This window comes from Rana temporaria, chromosome 7 (assembly GCF_905171775.1).
Source record: "Rana temporaria chromosome 7, aRanTem1.1, whole genome shotgun sequence".
In the NCBI taxonomy this organism is placed as follows: Eukaryota; Metazoa; Chordata; class Amphibia; order Anura; family Ranidae; genus Rana; species Rana temporaria.
The window spans coordinates 72,228,559-72,251,772 of record NC_053495.1 but is presented as its reverse complement, the minus strand read 5'-3'; the positions used below and the strand labels follow the sequence as shown (position 1 = coordinate 72,251,772).

The following is a 23,214-nucleotide window of genomic DNA, read 5'->3' as shown; positions in this document are numbered from 1 at the left end:
GACCATTGTCATTTTAACAGCAAAAAGTGCTATAAAAATGCACTGATCACTGCCATTGTCATTTTCACAGTAAAGGGGTTAACCACTAGGGGGCAATAAAGGGGTTAAGTGTGCCCTAAATTGTGTTTCTTACTGTAGGGGGGCGTGGCTGGACGTGTGACGTCACTGATCGTCTTTCCCTATAACAGGGAACAGACGATCAGTGACAAGCCACAGAGAAGAATGGGGAAGGTTTGTTTACACTCACCTCTCCCCATCTTCAGCTCCTGTGACCCGATCGTGGGAAACCGGGGGCGATCGGGTCCACGGCTCCTGCGGGCGCGGTCACGGAGCTTTGGATCGGGTCGCTAGCGCGCGCGACCCACGGCTGGGCACTTAAAGGGCAACGTACCTGTGCCAGCTGTGCCATTCTGCCGACGTATATCGCCATTAGGCGGTCCTCAAGTGGTTAATCTTAATCATGTAGAGCTTTTTACAGATGTTTACATCAAACGAAAGCTGGGTATACTTAATGATCGTAATATGACTTTACTTGATTTAAGCTATACAGATAGCAAAAGTGTGCTTTAGCCAGAACATGCAGGTTAGGTATTTTACCATCATTGCTTAAGAAGTAGCTCAGTAGGCAGCATGAGTATGAAAGCAGTCAGTAAAGGTAGTAGAGGAAGGCCAGAAGGTACAATGGCAGGATCTGTTTAGAGGGCATGGTATAGGTAGTATGTGTAGGAGAGATATGGGGAATGGTATATCACCCAGCAATCTGATAATGAGAGAAGGGCCACAGGGTTTGACAGCAGCCAGTTTGCGCTCAAGAAGAGCGTGGATAGCATGGCAGCAAGCAGCATGTATAAGTAAAAAGTGCAGACAATAAGGAGGGCATCATGTGCAGGAGAGAAGTGTGGAGGGTATGAAAGTGAGCCCAATGTTTGGAAGAGGTGGTCTAAGTCTAAGGGAAGATAGGATACTTGTTTCTATCAGTTGTTGGCTCAATTTATAAAGACATCAGAGGTCTTTTAGACCCATGATGCTTTCTCCATCAGATATGGCCCAGGAAAGTGTGCCGGGTCAGAGTAAAGGATGAGCTTTGGGTTCGGGAAACCATGAATTCAATCTGAACTCCAGTCCTTCGCAGTTAGGAGAAACGATGAACTAATGTGATCATTTTGCCCCATAGCAACTAATTACCAATTATGCACTCCATTTTGTTTTTAACTGTTTTTAGATGTCTTCCCAGCAGCCTTTTGTGTGGAGATTTGCAGTACATCTCCACACACATACAATACAGTGCCTTGAAAAAGTATACATACCCCTTGAAATTTTGTCACATTTCAACCAAAAACATATATGTATTATATTGGAATTTTATGTGATAGACCAACACAAAGTGGTACAAAAATGTGAAGTGGAAGAAAAGTGATAAATGAATTTTTTTACAAATAAATATCTGAAAAACGATGACGTGAAAAACAACGAGAAAAATTAGAGCATGTTCTAAATTTTTAATGCCCATTTTTCACGACGAGAAAAATGCTCTGGAGCCTACACACGGTCGTTTTTAATGACCAATTAAAAAAATTTCATTTTTCTCGTCATGATTAACGGTCGTGTGTTCGCGGCATAAGGGTTCCAGTATGTATTTTTTGAGAATTGATATGGTTTTTCCCGTTAATGGTACTCATTAGTTTGAGGATGGGATTAATATAGGTTTGGGGAGTGGGTCTGTAATCGTACTGACTTCCCTAGCTTTTGGATAAGTTATAATTATATTCCTAATAGATAGGGGAGTAATAGTTTAGATGTGTAGGTAATGTTCAATTCGTGAGCCTGACCTGTAGAGGAGAGCCTCTTTTACCACACCGAAAATAAATGGTAATCCAAGTGTATGCGCCCTCCTGATTACCACCGCTGCGCTAAGGATGATGAACTAACTGCGATTCCCTAGCTCCTGTTTTACATAAATAAATCTTGAAAATAATAAGTAAAAATACTAATGCGACATCTTTTTAACACCATATGTATAAGTACTTAAACAGCGCTCAAGTGTGTGATAAACAAACACAAACTATAGTGACACAGAAAAAATCTGCAGAAAAAATATATATCTACTACGTATATGAACCCGTGAATAACTAAAAGTGAGAAAAATAAAAAGTTCAAAGTTCGTGAGTGTAAAATAATCTTCTAATCTTCAAGCAAATCTTCCACCACACCAAACGTGCTCCGTGAATCCTCCACCCATCAATGGCCACTCACCAGAATGATTTGCCTAGCACTCTCGTGTTTCGGCAAAACAGCATAAGAGATTTTCCAAATCAAGTGTAGAAATTTCCAATTAAAACATAAACCTCCGTGTTCCACCGCAGTGATTAAATTGGCTCCATATGAAAATCAAAGAGATTTGCACAATAGTGTTTAGTTTAAGGTAGTTTAATGACACACCACATACAAATCCTCAATGAAAACACTCACAAAAGTAGCCAAATAAAACCGCAATAATCACAGCAAGCTCAAGATCCTTTCGTTGTATCTTTCAGCTGGTGAACTATAGCCTCGGCGGGCCTGCACACACTGTAAACAATGATTCTCACCACCTCCACCGCACTGCACTGCAAACGATCCCAGGTTATGGAAAAAAGACACCCCACACTCTTGCTGCTGATCACTGGAAAAGTGAACCATTCCTCACCCTCCTGTCACGTTGGTTCCACAATCTCCACAAATTCAAACGTCAGCTGTGTAGCCACTACCCGACATGTTTCGTCTATAGTGACTTATTCATGGGCATGGTCCCACAGCTGATGATCCCCCCCCCTTAAATAGGGTTTGTATTCCGTACACTCAAAATCTCAAAAATCTGCCCGCGCCGTATTGGCCAATAGGAGCACCGCATTTGCTGCCAGTCAGTCCCCCCAATAGGATGCTTGGTTCGCTCGAGCAATAGCTAATCACAATGCATCCAGTTTGAGGGCGGAAGTGACGTCGCGTGCGCGTTGTGTGGTGAGGGCGGATGTCCCCTATCTCCACACGTCTTCCTGTGCGTCACGAACGCTGTCAGCGGTCGCCGCCAATCCTCATAAGAGGGTTGGTCCTTCCGCATCCTGGCCAATCCGCGCATCTCTAAGCTGTGGGCGGAAGTGCTGTATGTGGTGTAGTAAGAGGTGAGGGCGGAAGTCCCCCACCTCCGGTGCAGTGTCATATTCTGCTCCCTATCACAGAATGCAGCCTAAGTCACGTGGCGGCGAACTGCGCATGCGCAATGCGTTCCAACGCCAAATGTGATGCGTTCCAGGGGATTCACGACACTACCCCTCAGTGAACCCATCACAATTTGTCACGGAAGTGACGAGGAACCATAATGAGGAGGCATACACAGAGCGGGGGGGGGGGGGCGGGACAGAACATGCAGATCCAATAAGAAACCTACAAAGAGCGGGGGGGGGGGAGACGGAGGAGAAAGAGACATGCAGATACATTAGGCTGCATTCTGTGATAGGGAGCAAACGGTGACACAGCCCCGCCTCCAGCCCCGCCCCCAAAGCAGAGGCTTATTGAGGTCCGTAAAAAACATAGACTCTCTGGCTTTTAAAGCATCCCCCATGTATAATAAAATGTCACATTGTTTTGGTGTACGCAATAAAGACTGTGAAGAAAATGTGTATTTAGGTGGAGAGCTTCTGAATACCAACAAACACATTTCCATTTTATTCCTCATTTCAATGGGAAAGTTTAAGGTGGAACTTTAGGTTTGATTAACTTTGAAGTGAAATGTTACCCAAAAAGTAAAGTTCCGCTCTTCTGTATTTTTTTAGGCTCCATGTACACGGGACCATCCTCACCCCCCCCCCCACCGCCATCCTCCCGGCTGCAGGGATCACCCCCCCCCCCACCACCATCCTCCCAGCTGTACGAATCACCCCCCCACCACCATCCTCCCAGCTGTACGAATCACCCCCCCACCGCCATCCTCCCAGCTGTACGAATCACCCCCCCCCCCCCGCAATCCTCCCAGCTGTACGAATCACCCCCCCACCGCCATCCTCCCAGCTGTACGAATCACCCCCCCACCACCATCCTCCCAGCTGTACGAATCACCCCCCCACCGCCATCCTCCCAGCTGTACGAATCACCCCCCCCCCACCGCAATCCTCCCAGCTGTACGAATCACCCCCCCACCGCCATCCTCCCAGCTGTACGAATCACCCCCCCCCCCACCGCAATCCTCCCAGCTGTACGAATCACCCCCCCACCGCCATCCTCCCAGCTGTACGAATCACCCCCCCCCACCGCAATCCTCCCAGCTGTACGAATCACCCCCCCACCACCATCCTCCCAGCTGTACGAATCACCCCCCCCCACCGCAATCCTCCCAGCTGTACGAATCACCCCCCCCCCCCCGCCATCCCCCCAGCTGTACGAATCACCCCCCCCCCCACCGCCATCCTCCCGGCTGTACGAATCACCCCCCCCCCCCACCACCATCCTCCCAGCTGTACGAATCACCCCCCCACCACCATCCTCCCAGCTGTACGAATCACCCCCCCACCGCCATCCTCCCAGCTGTACGAATCACCCCCCCCCCCACCACCATCCTCCCAGCTGTACGAATCACCCCCCCCCCCCACCGCAATCCTCCCAGCTGTACGAATCACCCCCCCCCCACCGCCATCCTCCCAGCTGTACGAATCACCCCCCCCCCCACCGCCATCCTCCCGGCTGTACGAATCACCCCCCCCCCACCGCCATCCTCCCAGCTGTACGAATCACCTCCCCCCCACCGCCATCCTCCCAGCTGTGCGAATCACCCCCCCACCCCACCGCCATCCTCCCAGCTGTACGAATCACCCCCCCACCACCGCCATCCTCCCAGCTGTACGAATCACCCCCCCCCCCACCGCCATCCTCCCGGCTGTGCGAATCACCCCCCCCCCCCCCCCCCGCCGCCATCCTCCCAGCTGTACGAATCACCCCCCCCCCACCGCCATCCTCCCAGCTGTACGAATCACCCCCCCCCCCCCACCGCCATCCTCCCAGCTGTACGAATCACCCCCCCCCCCCACCGCCATCCTCCCAGCTGTACGAATCACCCCCCCCCCCACCGCCATCCTCCCAGCTGTACGAATCACCCCCCCCCCACCGCCATCCTCCCAGCTGTGCGAATCACCCCCCCCCCACCACCATCCTCCCAGCTGTACGAATCACCCCCCCACCACCATCCTCCCAGCTGTACGAATCACCCCCCCACCGCCATCCTCCCAGCTGTACGAATCACCCCCCCCCCCACCACCATCCTCCCAGCTGTACGAATCACCCCCCCCCCCCACCGCAATCCTCCCAGCTGTACGAATCACCCCCTCCCCACCACCATCCTCCCAGCTATGCGAATCACCCCCTCCCCCCACCGCCATCCTCCCGGCTGTGCGAATCACCCCCCCCCCCCACCGCCATCCTCCCAGCTGTACGAATCATCCCCCTCCCCCCACCGCCATCCTCCCAGCTGTACGAATCACCCCCCCCCCACCGCCATCCTCCCAGCTGTACGAATCACCCCCCCCCCACCGCAATCCTCCCAGCTGTACGAATCACCCCCCCCCACCACCATCCTCCCAGCTGTACGAATCACCCCCCCCCCCACCGCCATCCTCCCAGCTGTGCGAATCACCCCCCCCCCCCACCGCAATCCTCCCAGCTGTACGAATCACCCCCCCCCCCCACCGCCATCCTCCCAGCTGTACGAACCACCCCCCCCCCCCACCGCCATCCTCCCAGCTGTACGAATCACCCCCCCCACCGCCATCCTCCCAGCTGTACGAATCACCCCCCCCACCACCATCCTCCCAGCTGTACGAATCACCCCCCCCACCGCCATCCTCCCAGCTGTGCGAATCACCCCCCCCACCGCCATCCTCCCAGCTGTACGAATCACCCCCCCCCACCCTCCCAGCTGTACGAATCACCCCCCCCCCCCCCACCGCCATCCCCCCAGCTGTACGAATCACCCCCCCCCCCCACCACCATCCTCCCAGCTGTACGAATCACCCCCCCCACCCTCCCAGCTGTACGAATCACCCCCCCCCCCCACCGCCATCCCCCCAGCTGTACAAACCACCCCCCCCCACCACCACCATCCTCCCAGCTGTGCGAATCACCCCCCCCCCATATCCTAGACTGGGGTAGGTCACTTGTGCCCGTCATACGCAGCCAGTGTGCCCACTATTTGCAGCCACTTGTGCCCATCATACGCAGCCAGTGTGCCCACCATATGCAGCTACTTGTGCCCATCATACGCAGCCATTGTGCCCACTATATGCAGCCACTTGTGCCCATCATACGCAGCCAGTGTGCCCACTATTTGCAGCTACTTGTGCCCATTATACGCAGCCATTGTGCCCACTATTTGCAGCCACTTGTGCCCATCATACGCAGCCAGTGTGCCCACTATTTGCAGCTACTTGTGCCCATCATACGCAGACATTGTGCCCACTATTTGCAGCCACTTGTGCCCGTCATACGCAGCCATTGTGCCCACTATATGCAGCCACTTGTGCCCATCATACGCAGCCATTGTGCCCACTATATGCAGTTACTTGTGCCCATCATACGCAGCCAGTGTGCCCACTATTTGCAGCCACTTGTGCCCATCATACGCAGCCATTGTGCCCACTATTTGCAGCCACTTGTGCCCGTCATACGCAGCCATTGTGCCCACTATATGCAGCCACTTGTGCCCATCATACGCAGCCATTGTGCCCACTATATGCAGCCACTTGTGCCCATCATACGCAGCCATTGTGCCCACTATATGCAGCCACTTGTGCCCATCATACGCAGCCAGTGTGCCCACTATTTGCAGCCACGTGTGCCCATCATACGCAGCCATTGTGCCCACTATATGCAGTCACTTGTACCCGTCATACGCGTCACTTCCTTCTTCTTCTGTAGCGGCGGCTGTGGCTCCTGTGTCCGCTTGGCTCCTCAGGCTTCCTCCGTCATGTCTCCTTTTCCGCCAATGCGTTAGGCATCCAATAGGATCGCCTAAAGCTTTGGCCAATTGGGAGACAGGTTTTACTGACCTGCCTGCTGATTGGCAAGGAGGAACTTTAGTGTGAAAATAGCTTCTGGCTCTTATCACGTGCTTCGAAATACACACCCCGCCTATTCCCGCCATAGTATTTCATGTGCCCGGCATCCTGAATGGGGCCAGGCACATGAATAGGGAGGGCGGCAGAGGTGACGGGGGCGGTGCCCATGCATTGTGGGCCCACCATGCAACCATGCAGGGGCCACCACTGGTCTTTGATCTCTGTCAAGTGCTGGGGTCTGGATCGCCTCCGCTGCTTTTCCTCCAATCGGGCCAAAGAAGCTGAGTGCGAGTTTACGTATAGCCCTCACACTGGAGACTTGTACACCATCATCATGGCATCCCAGGACGGTGGGTATCAGGTCACGGGAGGGCAGAGCGCATGTGTGTCCCGCTTTGGGGTCACTGGTGGCTTAGGGAGAAGGAGAGGGCCCCTGGGTGTCCGTGGCAGAAGGAGAGGGCACCTGGGTGTTTGGAGGAGGAGAGGGCCCCTGGGTGTCCGTGGGAGAAGGAGAGGGCCCCTGGGTGTCCGTGGGAGAAGGAGAGGGCCCCTGGGTGTCCGTGGGAGAAGGAGAGGGCACCTGGGTGTTTGGAGGAGGAGAGGGCCCCTGGGTGGCCATTTAGTGAAGAAGAGGGCCCCTGGGTGGCCGGGGGAGAAGGAGAGAGAACCTGGGTGGTTGGCAGAGAAGGAGTGGGCCCCTGACTGTTTGAAGGAGAAGCAGATGGGCCGCAGTGTTGGCCAAAATTGAAAGAGCTGATGCTTGGGTGATTGGAGGAGGAGAGGGTGCCACCCTTCTCCCCTTAGGACGGGGACAGACACCCTTCTCTCCCCCGGAGGACGGGGACACCCTTCTCTCCCCCAGAGGACGGGGACACCATTCTCTCCCCCGGAGGACGGGGACACCAGTCTCTCCCCCGGAGGACGGGGACACCAGTCTCTCCCCAGAGGTAGGGGCAGTGCCGATCCTGACCTAACCGGGGGCCCTAAGCAAAATTTGCTAAGGGGCCCTCTACCTGACCCGTGATGCCGTCACCCATAACTCTTCACCAATCCCCTTGGAGAGCGCCCGACCACATAAGAGGGACAGACCTAGAGTGGTGATAGGGTGACCTGTGGCCCCAGATTTTAGTATCACCCCACCAGGAGTCAGGACTAGTACCACAGTACGAGTACAGAATGCTCTGCCTGGGGCCCACATCACATACATTAGTGCCTATCCTGACCTCCCTGGGGCCCTAAGCAAAATGACATTAAAGTTAAGAAGCGGGGGGTGCCGAAAATGACATGTCACATGGTGTCACAAAGATTAAAGTTGAGAAGCGGGGGAGGGGGTGTTCTGCTGTCGGAAATGACATCTTACATTAAAGTGAGAAGCGGGGGCTCTAGTAATTTGGGGGGCCCTCCGCAGCTTTGCGGGGCCCTAAGCGGCTTGCATAGTGAGCCTATGGGGCGGATCTGGGACAGGGGATAGGGGACACCATTCTCTCCCGCGGAGGACGGGGACAGACACCCTTCTCACCCCCGGAGGACGAGGACACCATTCTCTCCCTCGGAGGACGGGGACACCCTTCTCTCCCTCGGAGGACGGGGACACCCTTCTCTCCCCCCGAGGACGAGGACACCATTCTCTCCCCCAGAGGACGGGGACACCCTTCTCTCCCCAGAGGACGGGGACACCATTCTCTCCCCCGAGGACGGGGACACCATTCTCTCCCCCGAGGACGAGGACACCATTCTCTCCCCCGAGGACGAGGACACCCTTCTCTCCCCAGAGGACGAGGACACCCTTCTCTCCCCAGAGGACGAGGACACCCTTCTCTCCCCAGAGGACGAGGACACCCTTCTCTCCCCCGAGGACGGGGACACCATTCTCTCCCCCAGAGGACGGGGACACCATTCTCTCCCCCGAGGACGAGGACACCCTTCTCTCCCCAGAGGACGAGGACACCCTTCTCTCCTCCCAGAGGACGGGGACACCATTCTCTCCCCCAAAGGACGGGGACACCATTCTCTCCCCCAGAGGACGGGGACACCATTCTCTCCCCCGAGGACGAGGACACCATTATCTCCCCCGAGGACGAGGACACCATTCTCTCCCCCGAGGTAGGGGACACCATTCTCTCCCCCCGGAGGACGAGGACACCCTTCTCTCCCCCGGAGGACACCCTTCTCTCCCCCGGAGGACACCATTCTCTCCCCCGAGGACGAGGACACCATTCTCTCTCCTGGAGGACAGGGACACCAGGGCTGGACTGGGACAAAAATATTGCCCTGGACTTCATACACTTTGACAAGTCTCTCCCATGGCGGCCGGCCCCCATGCGCCTCTGTCCCCCTCTCTGCTCCTCTGGTTCTCCCCCTGCTTCTCTGTTCCCCCACATGCTTCTCTATCCCCCCCCCATGCTCCTCTTACCCTCATGCTTCTCTGGTCCCCCCTGTGCTCCACTGATACCCCCCCCCCCTGCTTCTCTGTTCCCACACATGCTTCTCTGTTCCTCTCCTGCTCCTCTATCCCCCGTCCCTCATGATGCTCTGTTTCCCCGCAGCGCTCACCTCTTCTCCTTGTCCAGCCCTGGTGTCCTCGTCCTCCGTGGGAGAGAATGGTGTCCTCGTCCTCCAGGGGAGAGAATGGTGTCCTCGTCCTCCGGGGGAGAGAACGGTGTCCCCGTCCTCTGGGGGGGAGAATGGTGTCCCCGTCCTCCGGGGGAGAGAACGGTGTCCCCGTCCTCCGGGAGAGAGAATGGTGTCCCCGTCCTCCGGGGGAGAGAAGGGTGTCCCCGTCCTCCGGGGGAGAGAAGGGTGTCCCCGTCCTCCGGGGGAGAGAATGGTGTCCCCGTCCTCCGGGGGAGAGAAGGGTGTCCCCGTCCTCCGGGGGAGAGAATGGTGTCCCCGTCCTCCGGGGGAGAGAATGGTGTCCCCGTCCTCCGGGGGTGAGAAGGGTGTCCCCGTCCTCTGGGGGAGATAGGGGTGCCCTCTCCTATTGCCACGGACACCCAGGGGCCCTCTCCTTCTCCCTAAGCCACCAGTGACCCCAAAGCGGGACACACATGCGCTCTGCCCTCCCGTGACCTGATACCCACCGTCCTGGGATGCCATGATGATGGTGTGCAAGTCTCCAGTGTGAGGGCTATAGGTAAACTCGCACTCAGCTTCTTTGGCCCGATTGGAGGAAAAGCAGCGGAGGCGATCCAGACCCCAGCACTTGACAGAGATCAAAGACCAGTGGTGGCCCCTGCATGGTTGCATGGTGGGCCCGTCACCTCTGCCGTGAAGCACGTGATAAGAGCCAGAAGCTATTTTCACACTAAAGTTCCTCCTTGCCAATCAGCAGGCAGGTCAGTAAAACATGTCTCCCGATTGGCCAAAGCTTTAGGCGATCCTATTGGATGCCTAACGCATTGGCGGAAAAGGAGACATGACGGAGGAAGCCTGAGGAGCCAAGCGGACACAGGAGCCACAGCCGCCGCTACAGAAGAAGAAGGAAGTGCCGTGTATGACGGGTACAAGTGACTGCATATAGTGGGCACACTGGCTGCGTATGACGGGCACAAGTGACCTACCCCAGTCTAGGATATTCACGGACCAAAGAAAAAGCAGCTGCGCATGCGCCGTGGACCTGCGATCAGCTGTGCTCCTGGCATACGAGCATGTGATTCGTACAGCTGGGAGGATGGCGGTGGGGGGGGGGGTGATTCGTACAGCTGGGAGGATGGTGGTGGGGGGGGGGGGTGATTCGTACAGCTGGGAGGATGGCGGTGGGGGGGGGGGGTGATTCGTACAGCTGGGAGGATGGCGGTGGGGGGGTGATTCGTACAGCTGGGAGGATTGCGGTGGGGGGGGGGTGATTCGTACAGCTGGGAGGATGGCGGTGGGGGGGTGATTCGTACAGCTGGGAGGATGGTGGTGGGGGGGTGATTCGTACAGCTGGGAGGATTGCGGTGGGGGGGGGGGGGGTGATTCGTACAGCTGGGAGGATGGCGGTGGGGGGGTGATTCGTACAGCTGGGAGGATGGTGGTGGGGGGGTGATTCGTACAGCTGGGAGGATGGTGGTGGGGGGGGGGGGGTGATTCGCACAGCTGGGAGGATGGCGGTGGGGGGGGGGGGGGGGTGAGGATGGTCCCGTGTACATGGAGCCTAAAAAAATACAGAAGAGCGGAACTTTACTTTTTGGGTAACATTTCACTTCAAAGTTAATCAAACCTAAAGTTCCACCTTAAACTTTCCCATTGAAATGAGGAATAAAATGGAAATGTGTTTGTTGGTATTCAGAAGCTCTCCACCTAAATACACATTTTCTTCACAGTCTTTATTGCGTACACCAAAACAATGTGACATTTTATTATACATGGGGGATGCTTTAAAAGCCAGAGAGTCTATGTTTTTTACGGACCTCAATAAGCCTCTGCTTTGGGGGCGGGGCTGGAGGCGGGGCTGTGTCACCGTTTGCTCCCTATCACAGAATGCAGCCTAATGTATCTGCATGTCTCTTTCTCCTCCGTCTCCCCCCCCCCGCTCTTTGTAGGTTTCTTATTGGATCTGCATGTTCTGTCCCGCCCCCCCCCCCCCCCCCCGCTCTGTGTATGCCTCCTCATTATGGTTCCTCGTCACTTCCGTGACAAATTGTGATGGGTTCACTGAGGGGTAGTGTCGTGAATCCCCTGGAACGCATCACATTTGGCATTGGAACGCATTGCGCATGCGTAGTTCGCTGTCACGTGACTTAGGCTGCATTCTGTGATAGGGAGCAAACGGTGACACTACACCGGAACAACCTAAAATAAAGCTGCTAACCACAGTTCACCAGCTGAAAAAATGTATCCGGTTACATATAGCGGTTTCAACAAATACTACAAGTACATGTTCATATACCTATTGCAGCATTAATAAATGGACATAAAAAAAGGACATAAAAACAGCGGAGTAGACTAAAACCATATGAGCCAGCATATTCATCTATTCACATGGAATGAAACACATATCCCTGCGTGTGATCATGGAGACATAGGGGCTGATTTACTATGCTCTGTGCGCTGCGCTGGTTCATGCGTTAATTAGTACTCCGGGTGAAGCCTTAATTAGGCGCATGAACCAGCGTAGCAGCCGGCGCATTGAAAGTAATATGTAAAGCCGCGCCGATCTCCCTATGGAAGTCTATGGGAGAAATCAAAAGTGTTATTATTAAAGGCTAATCTGCAAGTTTTGTCCTAAAAAGTGTTTGGGGACCTCAGTCCTGCCCCAGGGGACATGTATCAATGTTTTTTTTTTTTTTTTTTAAACGGCCGTTTTTTCGGGAGCAGTGAAATTAATAATTCTTAAAGTGAAACAATAAAAGTGAAATATTCCTTTAAATTTCGTACCTGGGGGGGGTGTAATGTCAGCATGTGAAATAGCGCATTTTTCCCGCACTTAGAACTGCCCCTGCACAAAATGACATTCAGAAGGAAAAAAAGCCATTAAAAATTCACACGCGGCTATAATGAATTGTCGGCTCTGACAATTCTGACAGGATTAATTCATAAAACAAAAAACAAAAAATGTGTAGGGGTTCCCTCAAATTAAAAATTACCAGGCCCTTCAGGTCTGATATGGATATTAAGGGGAACCCCGCCGTAAAAAAAGAAAAAAAAAAGACGTGCGGTTCCCGGCAAATATCCATACCAGGCCCTTCAGGTCTGGTGTGGATTTTAAGGGGAACTCCACCCCAAATTTAAAAAAAAAAATGGCGTGGAGTCCCCCTAAAAATCCACACCAGACCCTTATCCGAGCACGTTGACCTGGCCGGCCGCAGAAAAGAGGGGGGGACAGAGTGCAGCCCCCCCTCTCTTGAACCGCACCAGGCCACATGCCCTCAACATGTGGAGGATGTCCCCATGTTCATGGGGACAAGGGCCTCATCCCCACAACCCTTGCCCGGTGGTTGTGGGGGTCTGCGGGCGGGGGGCTTATCAGAATCTGGAATGCCCCTTTAACAAAGGGGTCCCCCAGATCCTGTCCCCCCCCCCTGTGTGAAATGGTAATGGGGTACATTGTACCTCTACCATTTCACCCCAAAAAAATGTCAAAAGTGTTTAAAAATGACAGTAGCCAGTTTTTGACAAATCTTTTAATAAAATCTTCTTTTCTTCTTCCATTCGGGTTTCTTCCTCTGCTTCTTTCTTGGGTCTTCTCGTCTACATCTTGCCCGACGTCTTCTTCTATCTTCTCTGTCCGTCCTTCAGCCTTGTCGTCTGCCCGGAGTCTTCTCCTATCTTCTTCTCCTTCCGTCGGCCTCCTCGTCCGCATCTTGTGTCTTCTCCGGTCTTCTTCTCGGTCCGCCAGCCTTCTCCTCCACATCTTTTTCTTCCCCGGACGCAGCGCTTGAATTTGAATTGGCCGCCGTGTTCCGCTCCTGGGACCCGCCCCCCTCTGACGCCACAAGTAAACTCCTTAGAAGGTCATGTGCGTCAGAGGGGGTGGGGTCACAGAGCGTCACACGGCGGGGGAATTCGATTTCAAGCGCGCCGTCCGGAGAAGAAAAACCCGCCGCAGCTTCCAATTGAAGTTCCCGCCGTGTCACACTCATGTGACCCCGCCCCCCTCTGACGCACATATGCCACACGCGGACTTTCATATGAGTTAACCTGTGGCGTCAGAGGGGGGCGGGTCCCAAGAACGGAACACGGCGGGATCTACAATTTCAAGCGCAGCGCCCAGAAGATCAAGAAGATGCGGGATGAGAAGGTCGACGGACAGAGAAGAAGATGGGAGAAGACGGCAAGACGGCAAGATGTGGACGAGAAGACCCAAGAAAGAAGCAGAGGAAGAAACCCAAATGAAAGAAGAAGGAACCGCGGAAAGAAGATTTTATTAAAGGAATTGTCAAAAACCGGCTACTGTCATTTTTCACACTTTTGTCACTTTTTTTTTTGTAAAATGGTAGGGGTACAATGTACCCCATTACCATTTCACACAGGGGGGGGCAGGATCTGGGGGACCCCTTTGTTAAAGGGGTCTTCCAGATTCTGATAAGCCCCCCGCCCGCAGACCCCCACAACCACTGGGCAAGGGTTGTGGGGATGAGGCCCTTGTCCCCATCAACATGGGGACATCCTCCCCATGTTGAGGGCATGTGGCCTGGTACGGTTCAGGAGAGGGGGGGGCCGCACTCTGTCCCCCCCTCTTTTCTGCAGCCGGCCAGGTTAACGTGCTCGGATAAGGGTCTGGTGTGGATTTTTAGGGGGACTCCGCGCCATTTTTTTTTTAATTTGGGGTGGAGTTCCCCTTAAAATCCACACAAGACCTGAAGGGCCTGGTATGGAGATTTGGGGGGACCCCACGCCATTTTTTTTTGGTTTTTATGGCGGGGTTCCCCTTAATATCCATTCCAGACCTGAAGGGCCTGGTAATTTAATTTGGGGGGACCCCCATACATTTATTTTTTTTATTTTTTAGTTTTAATGAGCAACGCCTGTATTCTTTATAGCCATGAGTACTTTAAACTTACTTTTTTTTCACTTCAGAAATGACATCTTGTACAGGGACAGTTCCAAGCACAGGAAACATGCGTGTATCCCCCCCCCCTGTATGAAATTTAAAGGAATATTTCACTTTTATTATTTCACTTTAACCACTTCCATACCGCGCCTATTCTGGCACTTCTCTCCTTCATGTAAAAATTATATTTTGTTCCTGGGAAATTACTCAGGACCCCCAAACATTATATATAATTTTTTAGCAGACACCCTAGGGAATAAAGTGGCGGACATTTTTTATTTGATTTCCAACGGCATTTGCGCAATAATTATTCTAACGCCATTTTTTTTTTTGCCCAAAAAAAACCCACGGTCCATGAATTTAAAAAAAAAAACAGTAAAGTTAGCCCAATTTTTATGGATAATGTGAAAGATGATGTTACACCGAGTAAATAGATACCGACTTGTCACACAATCATGGAATGGCGCCAAACTTCGGGACATAAAAATATCCATAGGCGATGCTTGTTTTTTTTTTTACAGGTGACCAGTTCAGAGTTACAGAGGAAGTCTAGGGCTAGAATTATTGCTCTCGCTCTAACGCATGCGTCAATACCTCACATGTGTGGTTTGAATGGTGTTTACATATGTGGGGACTTGCATGCATATTCGCTTCTGAGTGCGAGCTTCTAGGGACAGGGCCGTTTATTTTTTTGTGTTTTTTAGCTCATATTTTTCTTCTTTCACTTTTTTGTCACTTTTTTTGATTTCGGATCACTTTTCTTCCTATTACAAGGAATGTAAACATCCCTTGTAATAGGACTAGTGTGTGACAGGTCCTCTTTATGGAGAGAGGCGGGGTCAATAAGGCTGGAAAGCATGGTATTGGAAATAAAAAAAAGATCTCATGCTTTCAGCTGCAATCATGTTCGTTCAGCACAGTGGTGTAGTGTATAGCACTTTGACCTAGCAGCAAAAGGGTCGCTGGTTCGAATCCTGCCCGTGACAGCATCTGCATGGAGTTTGCATGTTCTCCCTGTGCCTGCGTGGGTTTCCTCCCACAATATAAAAACATGCTGTAAATCGGATCCGGTCTAAATAAGCCCTAATATGCAGTAGTATATTTAGGTTTTGTGCTGCCCTAGGCCTGACTACATTTCTGCACCTCCTAATAGAAAACTGACCCACCCCTTCCTGTCAAAGCCACACCCTGTTTTTGTATCACCCGCCCAGAAATTTTCAGGGCACACACACTAGTTCTGGGGGGGGAGGGGGTTACTGGACTCCCTTAATTTGCATAGTTTTTCTCTCACTTCCTGTTTGGCTATGGGGCAGGAAGTGAAGGCAAATCTCCCTAATTGGACACAGATAATACAAAATAAACTGACAGGGCCTATAACCCTCCCTCACTCTATCCAAAATTAAAGAAAATAAAAAGTGTTGATTATAGTTCTAGTCCGGGGCGGACTGACCATTGAGTCACTCGGGCACTGCCCAAGGGCCACATGCCACTAGGGGGCCCCCATCAGGGTTGCCAGGCTCAGTAAAACCAGGGACAGTATGTAAAAATCTTTTATTTTTTTAGATCTGTCCCTGATATGTCCGAAACTGACATGCTTTTAATGTGAATATCCCAAGATTTTAGCTGCCCCGCCTCTGCACTGCCTCCTGGCGTGGTGGCCATCTGTAAGCCAGAGGGGCCCCATAATCTTCTATTGCCCGGGGGCCCCATGAGTTGTCAGTCCACCCCTGGTTCTAGTTTAAGCACAAATTTCATAGTTTTATTGAGAGGCCTAAGAAAATATAACCATGCCAATAGGCCAGGATACAGCGTGGCTAATATGTATGAATGTGTGTGTTAGAGCACCCCACCCAATGTTAACTAAAAAATTATTAATTTGCAAATAAGTAGTATCTGCTCATTTTTTTGGGGATGTCTGCACCCCTGATAGTGACAACATTTGTGAGGTGTCTTCACCCTTTCTAATTCATTCACTTCCTGTCTCATAGCCAAACAGGAAGTGAGGGTAAAACCTTACTAATATCTTTTCTTGGGGACACAGAGATCAATCTAAATAGTTTGCCATTATGTAAATTGCACTCTAGCATTTTGCTGTGTACACCCCAAATAATTAGGGATCTTGGACTTTGGGGTCCATTTACTAAAGGCAAATCCACTTTGCACTACAAGTGCAAAGCAAGGAAGAAAACAAAACAACTTTGCTTCTACAGGATTGGATGTTAAAACCATCAGTGCTTCCTCTCTGATTTTCAGCAACTATGCTTGTACTGCAGAGTGGCTTTGCCTTTACTAAACCCCAAACTAAATAATCATTTGGGGCAGGGATCCTCAAACTACGGCCCTCCACCTGTTGTAGAACTACACATCCCATGAGGCCTTGTAATGCACTGACATTCACAGACATGACTAGGCATGATGGGAATTGTAGTTCCTGAACAACTGGAGGGCCGTAGTTTGAAGACCCATGATTTGGGGTGTACACAGCAGTGCTGGAGTGCAATTTGCTTAATGGGGACACTAGTTAGATTGACCTGTGTCCCCAAGAAAAGACACTGGTAGGGTTTTAACCTAACTTCCTGTTCAGCTGTGTGACAGGAAGTGAAGCCAATTTTAAGAAAAGGGACACAAAGCTCAACCCAAAAAAAAAACACAAAGCAGGGGTTCTAACACTCACTTGGCTTCCCTCAAACACCCACAATTAAAATAGGATTGCCTTGCGCTAGATTTAAGCACAGTGCTGTAAATCAGCACGTCAAGCCTGTCCACCAATAGCAAACCCCCCTCCCCCCACGGGCCATGTTTGCAGGTTTTACTTCATCTTGCACATGTGCTTTAAAAGACAGTCTGGACAGCAATTCTTGATAAGAGAAATCCACAAAACATGTCCTGTCGGGGGTACTTGAGGGCTGAGGACCACTGCAGAAAAAAGAAAATACTTACCAGTTTGTCTTTAATTTCGAGATTAATACAAACAAAAATCCAAAGAATGCAGCGCTGGAAAATAAATAGTGAATAGACAATGATGTCTATATTGAACACACATAAGTATAAACAAAAATGTATGAGTCCATAAATTGGTACATTAATCTTAAGGTAGAGAATAATAAATGATGTGATGGAGACACCATAGACATATGTCTAAATCTCAATAAATGTGAAAATATGAGTCCATAAAAGTGAGCGTGAAAATAAAAGTTGAGATGGTCAATCAGATGACAGTGACAGGACACCCACGGTGATTCTAAGTGAACTAGAATATTGGTGATACAAAAAAGATTCACTGGCGCTCTATGGGTTAACACTATAGTCCAATATAATATTTAAGACCCTCGTATGGGCTGTAAACGATCCGTGCTGCAGAAATCCAGGTACCTAGAAGCACCACCAAAATACAGTTACAACAAAAAGGAATTCTGCGCTCATAAAGGTTTACCACTCTAATTCCACATAATGTTTGTGAGGAATAGCATTCAGTAGATCTGTTTGTTCGGAAGAACCAGTTCTTTATGTAGAAAAGATAAACAAATGTATACAGCACAACGCAAAAAAATGTTCCCAGTGCCTGCATGAAAACACACACAATCTTTCAGGGCTTCAAGGGTTAAAATTTTGCAATTTTGTTTCCAGCTGCATTCATAGAAAACAACCGTGCTGATTGTAATTGGAGTACATTACCCAGGACGTCACTATGGCGTTTGATGTCTGTAACGGCTACCCACTGGTGTGAGGGTCTCAGCCGTTTGAGACGTCCTTTTCCCTGGCAAGCTGCGATATGCAGGTACCGCCGGTATATCCCATCGAACGCCCTTCCAAGAAACGAGACGTGCTACGTTTGAAGGGTCAAGTAGACTGACTTTATTTTCCACATTTTTCCTCCTTATATCTGGTTACAACTGTACAGAAACAAATGACACTCCCCCCCTCATCACACACTAAGGCTAATTACTAAACATTCTTTAATTAATAACAACAAAACCTTCACCCACTCCGTCTCCTAGGCAGACGTTTCGTCTCCGCATACAGAGACAGTGTTATCACACATAAACAGTTTTTAGCATGCATAATTATAGTTCTGAGAGCAGACCTGGGATTAACACCTGTCCATTACAACACCTTTATACAAGGACAATGGACTGTCTCCCAGGCCCTGACGCAATTAGCATGTCACTAGACCGAGTCATAGAATATTGACTGGTTGGGGTCACAATTAACCAACACCTTGTAGTCTCTCAAGATCCTGCAATTATTATCAATGTCCAGGCAGAATAGTCCATAATCCGTTACACTGCCCCCCTTTTGTGGAACACTTCGGCAGACCCGGATTGATCCTTTTCGGATCAACTTGGGGATGTCCGGTCTGCTGTTAGGGTAAAAGTTCCGTTTGCCTGGACAGTCCGTCGGCCTCCCCATTGGCTTACCAGGTCGGTAGCTGATGGTGACGGTGAATAATAGAATTCAATTCTGGAACAGTCACTTGCTTTGCTCTCTCAATGGCTCCCAAAACCTGTTGCTGATGCTCTTGGGACAGATACGGCACCACCTGGATGCAAATCCCATTTAATCTTTTGACAATTTCCGCCTGTTTGTGTATTTCAATGTTCAAGCCACGGGACATCTCATAATACGTGACATAGTGTCGTTGCATCTCTGATTTCTCACTGGCCAACTTGTCACATTCCCATTTTAGACTGTGATATTGTGCCGGATCTACACTACATGTCGGGGAAGGTAGTCTTACCCGGTTCTCAGCAGCAAGTGGGTTGATTCCAGCAACGCGGGTGGTCACGGCACAAGCAGCAGCAGGTGTAGGTAAATAAGCCGAAGTCAGAGGGCCAATGTCGTTGCCCAGCACCACCTCGGCAGGTAGGTTGTCCATGATACCAACTGTGGTCTTTCCTGACCCGGCTCCCCAGTCTAAGTGCACCCGGGTGGTGGGTACGCGAAATACAGCACCCCCTGCGACCCGGACGGCAACTGTGCGAGTGGACACGTTCTCTGGCTTTACCAGATGTTTTTGAATCAACGTGATTGTAGTCCCAGTGTCTCTTAGGCCTTGTGCTACTTGTCCATTCACCCGTACCTCCTGACGGTGATGCTGACGGTTATCCGGAGAGGCCGCTTGTATTGGGTCTGCCTCATACCAAATTCCCAGACATTCCTCAGGGCCCCCCTCGGTCTCCAGGCAGTGGGCCGCAGAGGGACGTGATGGAGTGACCTCTGTGTTGGGTGTTGTGCGTCTCCAATTGTTATTTGTAGCTCTCAAAGGGCAATAACGAGCAATATGTCCAGTGTCGCTGCAGTGATGGCACGTCACCCTAGGCGAATCCCGGGGGTAGTTGCTAGGCCCCTGAGGACGTGGTGGGACTGGAGCCCGAAACTCTGGGCGTGGGGTGACGGTTGGAGTACGCGGTTCTACCTTCTGAGCCAGCCGCATAGTACCCTGGCTTACTTTCCTTGTCTCCGCGTACTCATCTGCTAGCCGAGCCGCCTCGTTTAAGTTAGCGGGACGGCGATCTCGTACCCAGTCTTGTATGTCTGCGGCCAGGTCTTGGAAGAAATGTTCCATTAGGAACAGCTGCAATACTTCCTCCCCGGTGTTGGCCTTGCACCCTTGGACCCAAAGGGATGCCACCCTTTGTAACTGGTTGGCCCATTCCATGTGGGAGTCCACAGCCATCTTCTTGGACTCCCGGAAGCGCCGGCGGTAGGCTTCTGGAGTTACGGCGTATCGGGTTAGCAGCGCCTTTTTAACTTGCTGATATTGTAAAATATCCTCTGGAGCAAGAGCCCGAAAGGCTTCATTGGCTTTGCCCGACAATTTCCCCGACAAAATAGTGACCCATTGGTCTGGTGGTACCTGGTGTAGTGAGCACTGCCTCTCAAAGTCCGCCAAATATCCATCGATTTCCTCCTCACTTTCTACAAAAGCTTTAAATGCAGTGAACGGTATTTTCTTTCCTGTAGCAGCAGGTGGGGGGGTAGGAACTGCAGGTGTAATGGGCTGTCTCGCTCTTACCAGTTCCAGTTCTTGTCCCCTCTTCGTTTGTATCTCCTCCCTTGCTTCCCGGAACAGCTGGTTGATTAGTTCCACGGACGTTTCTGGATACAAGGATAATCTCCGCTGTACAATCCCAGTAATTACATCTTCTTTGCTGACCGGTGCAAGGGGCTCCGTTCCTTCCATGGATCCATCCATTTCGTCCAGCTCCAGCAGTTCAGCTATCAGCTCCCTCCGTGGTCTGTTGCTGGCGCTCCTACCACGACTCTCCAATAGATCTTTTAGTGTGGATCTTTTCAGCCTGGCGTACTGCGACTCCATTCAGCACTTGCTCTTTGGATAAAAGGACCATCCCACTGCTGCCACCAATGTAACGGCTACCCACTGGTGTGAGGGTCTCAGCCGTTTGAGACGTCCTTTTCCCTGGCAAGCTGCGATATGCAGGTACCGCCGGTATATCCCATCGAACGCCCTTCCAAGAAACGAGACGTGCTACGTTTGAAGGGTCAAGTAGACTGACTTTATTTTCCACATTTTTCCTCCTTATATCTGGTTACAACTGTACAGAAACAAATGACACTCCCCCCCTCATCACACACTAAGGCTAATTACTAAACATTCTTTAATTAATAACAACAAAACCTTCACCCACTCCGTCTCCTAGGCAGACGTTTCGTCTCCGCATACAGAGACAGTGTTATCACACATAAACAGTTTTTAGCATGCATAATTATAGTTCTGAGAGCAGACCTGGGATTAACACCTGTCCATTACAACACCTTTATACAAGGACAATGGACTGTCTCCCAGGCCCTGACGCAATTAGCATGTCACTAGACCGAGTCATAGAATATTGACTGGTTGGGGTCACAATTAACCAACACCTTGTAGTCTCTCAAGATCCTGCAATTATTATCAATGTCCAGGCAGAATAGTCCATAATCCGTTACAATGTCACTTCCTAGTTAATATCTGGCATCTGGGCTCCTGTACACTCTCCTGTATGTGTCCAAACGTGCTCCGGCCTCAGTGTTTGCAGCTGCTAGGAGCGCAGCACAGATGACAGCCATGGAGAGACAATCTTCCTGTTGGAACGTGCTGACAAGCAGGCAGAGAAAAGTTCAGCCGAATGTTAGGCGCCCTCCAGTGGACAAAGTGCAAATTGCATTGAGGAAAAAAAAATTAAGTTGTAAATGGCGATTATAAATGAAAATCTTTTCTTGATATTACTGACTTGGGTCTTCCAAAATAAAAGAGGGGTTTTGAAACAGCCCCAGACTACGCGTTTCGCCCTATCCAGGGCTTTGTCACAGTCCATATAACTTTTATTTTATTTTATCACATATTCTGTCAGAGTATGTACAACTCAAGTTTTATACATCTAAATAATGTATAACACATCAAGTTGACCCGGAAGTGCACTCTCATTGGGCGATCCCCCAGGGGAGTGTTCCTGAGTAGGTCATATCTTATATTTAAACATGGCGGCAACAGTGGAGTCTTACCCCAGACGATGCTATTTGTAGCGAAACGCGTCGGGACTCCACTGCTGCCATGCACTTTACTACATTGATGTCCTTTATGTCTACATAACCGTAAGTGTTTTTAACCGGTATTAAACTTCCCCGTTTTTGCGGAATTACGCTATGTGCCTTTCATTTTCCTCCACATACTCTGGGCAAGCTCTTCTACTTCCATGAGCCATCTCCCAGCTGAGGTTATCCCTTCCACCTGCTACGAAGTGAAAACTTCATCGTTATTTGCTGGCCGTATGTTTTGGTGTGTTCCGGTATATCCTTATATCCATCCTATTTACAAGCTTTACTGACCCTCTGGGCATAAGCTCACTTGGGTCCATCGCATCCGGTAAGCCTCCCTTCCTGGTGGCGGGCGTTATTACCAATATTCTAGTTCACTTAGAATCACCGTGGGTGTCCTGTCACTGTCATCTGATTGACCATCTCAACTTTTATTTTCACGCTCACTTTTATGGACTCATATTTTCACATTTATTGAGATTTAGACATATGTCTATGGTGTCTCCATCACATCATTTATTATTCTCTACCTTAAGATTAATGTACCAATTTATGGACTCATACATTTTTGTTTATACTTATGTGTGTTCAATATAGACATCATTGTCTATTCACTATTTATTTTCCAGCGCTGCATTCTTTGGATTTTTGTTTGTATTGCTTTCCGTTTTTTCACTGGATTGTATGTAGCTGCTTGTCACCCTGATAGCGCAGATTTATTATTTTTTAATTTCGAGATTAAACATGGCAAACATTTCATGCCTACACACCAGGAAAGAAGCTTAGACAAAAATCACACATCATTTGTTAGGCCCAAACCTATTTCAGCTGCAGCTGTCAAAATATAGCATGAAAAAGTAACAAAAAACAAACTTCCAAATTTTAAAGTAATTTTTATTGGTCAACAAAACAAGGAAAGCAAAAAAAGACAAACACACAAACAAAAATACATTTCAATAATCAAAATAAACATAGTTTTAAAGTCACATCTTGACACATTTTTCATAAAATAAGGCCGCATAGACAAATACATCAAAGTGAACATCATTTAAAAATAAACAAAAACCATTGGCAAAATAAAAAAAACATGCAACAAACCACATTTGTGTTTAGCAACAGAATTTC

At 50.4% G+C, this 23,214-nt stretch overlaps 1 protein-coding gene across 1 annotated transcript in view; it reads left to right on the top strand.

The window, feature by feature from the left end:
- Positions 1 to 23,214, top strand: part of GRAP2 (GRB2 related adaptor protein 2) — a 750,180-nt gene that overhangs the window by 372,785 nt on the left and 354,181 nt on the right. The window lies entirely within an intron of this gene.